The 5,070-nt window shown below is 37.0% G+C and overlaps 1 long non-coding RNA gene across 1 annotated transcript; it reads left to right on the plus strand.

The window, feature by feature from the left end:
• The first annotated feature begins 149 nt into the window (after nucleotides 1-149).
• LOC109216780 lies at nucleotides 150-2,842 on the plus strand. The gene is made up of 3 exons (XR_002066545.1): nucleotides 150-784; nucleotides 1,820-1,998; nucleotides 2,325-2,842. It is a non-coding gene; the product is annotated as an uncharacterized LOC109216780 (long non-coding RNA).
• The last annotated feature ends 2,228 nt before the right edge of the window (nucleotides 2,843-5,070 follow it).

Genomic DNA, 5,070 nt, shown 5'->3' on the forward strand with positions numbered 1-5,070 from the left:
ATGCAATAGATACAATTAAACACATTTGACCGTTGACTATGCCATGTCGAAGCGGCGCAGCTGACATGGCTAAATTGTGTGCAAATCACGCTGCAAAGGCGCGTGGAATGTATTGATTTTATTAAAAAAATATGAGAATCAAAATAAAATATAAATGAGACCAAAAAAATAAAAATAAAAAAAGAGATCTTTCCCTTTCCCTTCTCCTTTCTCCTCCCTCCCACCTATATACGTAACTGTCACATACATAATTAAGATATCCTCATACCCTCGACCAACTTCAGTCACATACTCTCTTTTCTTTCACGTTCGCTCTAGGGTTCCCCAATTTCTATCTCTTTATTTTAGCTTTCTTACTGTAATTCGTTTTGGTCCAGCTTCAATTCAATGCAATCAAGCTGAATAATACTTCAAATTTCTGTAACCTTTGCTTTCTATATGCTGGCACTTTTTATTTAGGTTTGGGAGGTGAAAAAAAGTAAAGAAGAAAGAGGGTGGTGGGCGATTGCAAATGTCGGAGGAGGACTTGTTAGAAGTTAAGTTTCGGTTGTTCGATGGATCAGACGTGGATCCCAGATATTTGATCTGGGTCAATAATTTGTTAACGGGTTTTTTCTTAGGGTTTTGGTTGATTTAAGAGTTGACTAATAAGATTTGACTGATAAAAAGTAAAGCAGAGAAAGGAGTTTACCGAAGAGGTAGCCGACAGTGATGGAGATGCCGGAGATGGTGGTGAGACGGAGGTAATTGAGGGTGTTGAAATTGGCACTTATCTTAGTATAAGGTGGGCTTCGATCTATAACTGGGTATTCCGGCTTTGCCGATGCTGTTATGTCTGTGTTCATCTTCCCTATTAGCAGCTGCTCTTTTGGCCAGTCGCCGGCGACGGGACACTGAGCTGGTTTTTAATCGGAAAATGCGAGTGTCAATAGTTGTATATGTTCGTCTTTGCTATAATTGCGGGTGACTAATTAAATCCCTAGATAACCTTGAACATACAGGTGTCAACAAAATGTGAATGAATGGATGATGTGGTTATACAAAATATTAAATTAAATCCATGTCAGCAGCAATTGAACAACACACACCATTACAAGTGTTTATTAATAGCCATTTTTTCAAGTAAAGGTGTTCAAATGTGAAACCCAAGAGTTCATATATCAGCTTTACAAACTGCTGCAAGTTTAAGTGGCCAGGAAGCCATTTCGCCTTTCTTTAATAACCAAGAATTTTCCGAGGGCCAGCAGCACATGGTTCGAAACTCGGTAGATAATAGGCTCACTGCTCTGCCCTTCTCCACTTAAATATCAGGCTTTTGTTTGCGACATAATTTGAATTCGTGACGTGCACCTAACCCACACATTACATGTTCTGCTCTTACCACTTAGACCAAAGCCTGGGGGCAAAAGGTGGATCTGGCTTTTAAGTCTGATTCTCAAGTTTGTGATTATATTTCATGCTTCCATATGCATGAGTTAGCTGCTAAGGTCATGTTGTTCGAGTACTTAAATCCTATTGATTATTATTTTGTGAGTTAGTTGCTAAGGTCAATATTTTCAATACTTAAATCCTATCGTTTATTATTTTGCACTTAGTATTATTTGTGTGTTTTCTGGTGTCAAGTCATGCTAAAACTTGTCTAATCGTGAGTAAGGATTTGCAACTATTACCTGCATCCTCCAAGTCCTGCTTAATTAGTTTCCTGCAAAGGCATGTGCATATCGCTACACATCAGAAAATCCTCTTGCTTTGTTGCAGTTGTGTGGCAATTAAATATTGCTTGACATGGACATATGGCTAACTATTAACCTATCAGCAGGTTTGGCGAGTTGCTGCTGCTCCTGAAAATGACAAATTTCAGTACACCTATTTTGCGCATAAAATAAACAGTTTCGCTACTGCTCCCAAGAAGTTGTTAGCATCTGATTCTCGGTTGCGCCCCGATAGAGCTGCACTAGAGAAAGGGGACCTATCCAAAGCTGGTGCTGAAAAGAGCAGGTTTCTCTTTTTCCCTTTCCCTTTGTTATGCTCTTATATTTCTCACATAACATGTATACCGTTTTATTCTAGGGTCATAGAGTTGAGAAAAGTGAAGTTAGCGTTCTTGAATGCCCTCAGTTACTCCTTGGATCATGCCTCAAACTATCGAATCTCTCTTAGTATCATCTATGTATAATTTGCGAGTATACAAATGTATTGAAAGTTGTGAGATAGAGTTTAGATGATAATTGGTTGATAAGCCTCAATGGTGAACTTAATCCTTTCATTCATTCTGTTTCCTTCTGATTCTAAGATGCTTGCTTTGTCGTTCTGTATCTCTTTAGTTTGGAGGAGAGGCAGAGAGCTGAAAAGAGAAACAGAGAGGCACAAGGACATGAGTTCAAACCAAGATGGTTTGATATGACCGACGAAATTGCACCAACACCATGGGGTGACTTGGAAATCTACCAGTACAATGGCAAGTACACCGAGCATCGGAAAATGGCTGATGTTTCAGGCAGCACTGACATAGAAGATGTTAAATCCGTGGACTTCAATCCATGGCAATATGGAAATTTGGCCGAGGAATAGCGCTGATGCTACATTTTTGCATGCATAATTGGATGTTCTGGTTGTGGGCTGACCTTTCTGTGTAAAAGGGAAGCAATTGTTGTTTGTGTAATATGTACATTATAACACATTTTATAGCCTTGTTTTAGGATTGAGGTTTTTCTCTTTTTATTTTTCCTCTTCCTGTTCGCCAGATAAGAGTTGTTTTAGTTGAAAATTAGCAACCTCAGTTTATGGGACAATTTTTTTGGGATTTTTAATTATTATATGAATCTATGCGCCCTTTACATTTTCTAAAGGTTCATTTTTGTGATGGGGAATAGTGAATACCTTAATTTTGAACCCTGCCGCATCTATAAGATTCCTAGTGGCTGAGAAAAAAAAATTGTAGGGAAAAGAAATGTTTTCATTCTTATGAATTTATGATTGGATTTTAAAAAAGACAAGGAAAATTATAGAATTAATGAGTGACTATAAAATGTGGTTTGTTCGAGCAAGTGCATTTTATGATTGTGTTAAGTTGGTTCATTTGTTTTACTTATCATATTTCACAGTGAATTTATACATGTAAATAATAATTTTATTTGACGAAGCGGATTCAGTTTAACCTTCCTGGTTGCTGGGAGTTAATTTTCTACGTAAAACAAAGTACAACAAAGAACCACATGCATCTCTCAAAGATATATATGGATATAAATACATACTTTAAATGTGGCTGATATAATTATTGTATTAATTGCAATATGATTTGTTGAACTAAATTAAGAGGAGACTGAGTTTTGTTCAATGCCACATGCAAGTTGTTTCCTGTTTGTTAGCGTTAATTCATTGTTGGTTGCCAATTAGGTTGGTTCATAGTCATACTGCACGACAAGTCGACAACTATATTAAATTAACCCCAATTTTGGTAATTCTTTCTTATCTCCCTCCAACCCCGAAACAGAAAACAAAAGCAAAAACGAAGTAGACGAATCTTAATGATTTTTATGTATTCTTTCTTTTTGGACACAACATTAGCATGAGCAATACATAAGTTCTCTTTATCCAAAAAAAAAATAAATAATAATACATAAGTTCTATTTTTCAGATAACCACAAGCAAACGTGTTCAAATACCTATATAAACAAAAAACTAGGTGGTTTTTTTCATATGCCTAATTTTAATGGGAAAAAAAATATCAAGTACTTATTTTCACGATCCCGATTTCCCACCTTAGGATGTCGTGATGGCACTTAGTCTCTAAGATTAGGTAAGCCTATCACTTACTGAATTAAATGACCGAATTTAACCCAAACAACTATTAAACATAAACCATATATTTCTATATAAAGCCAATAATCCCAACATGATACAATATCCCAACATGGGTAGTACAAGTCATAAGCTCTTCTGAGTTCACTAGAAAATTTCTAAGTACAACTGTTCCGGAATAGAAATAAACTGTACAAAATAAAACTTCAGAAGGTGACTCCTAGGTCTGCGAACGCGACGGTAGGTATACCTTGAAGTCTCCACCACAATGCCCGATCAGCTAGCTAACGATCAATAAACTCCGAAGTACGTGGATCTGCACAAAAATGTGCAGAAGCATAACATGAGTACACCACAGGGTACCCAGTAAGTATCAACACTAATTTCGGTGGAGTAGTGACGAGGAATAGTCAAGACACCTACTAGACATAATAACCTATACAAGTACGAATTTGAAACTAACATGGAACAATATCAATATAAAACTAAGCATGGTAAAAATAACAAAACAATACCTGCAATAGAAAACCAGAGGCAATAATTAGCAACAAGGCACAACAGGTAATAACGTCGTAGAGTCAACTGAATACAATTTAAGTCCGGTGAAACTAAGTAAGGAAAATAAGTAACAACTCAATAAGAATAATCGCTTTCACATATGATTTATTCAAGAATTTTTCCGAGATACCACACCTCATAATCACAAATCACGGATCCCAATTCACGAACCCTATTCACTTGGCATCTTGTGCCAACATTACAAATCACAACCGCATGGATAACTCACGTGCTGCACGGTCAACTCACGTGCCAATACCATTAATATCTCATATCTGCACGGACAACTCACGTGCTAAGGGAGTGACAATATCTCATATCGACATGAACAACTCACATGCCAGCAATGTCAATAACTCATAACGACAATTCACGTGCCAATAGTACAACTTTCACACAGAAGGCAAACATGTAAATGATCAATAAACGTCAGAATTCATCTTCTTAAACCGATATGAGTGATTTATTACGTGTATGCTTGTGCAAGTGTTCTATCATAACTCGAGTCAACAAGTAAGAGCAGAGACAACGAATGACACATTTACAACACAACAAAATGTAAAATGCATAATTCACACAAGGTAAGCACACCACTACAGAAATATCATCAATAACAATGCCCCAAGCCATCATAAGTCATCACAAATCATTCCCGATATAGCTCTCCTTGTCTCGCCGCGTGCGCAATAATAAAGTAAATGCCCGCCTTGT

The sequence above is a fragment of the Nicotiana attenuata genome, unplaced genomic scaffold (assembly GCF_001879085.1).
Source record: "Nicotiana attenuata strain UT unplaced genomic scaffold, NIATTr2, whole genome shotgun sequence".
NCBI classification, from domain to species: domain Eukaryota; kingdom Viridiplantae; phylum Streptophyta; class Magnoliopsida; order Solanales; family Solanaceae; genus Nicotiana; species Nicotiana attenuata.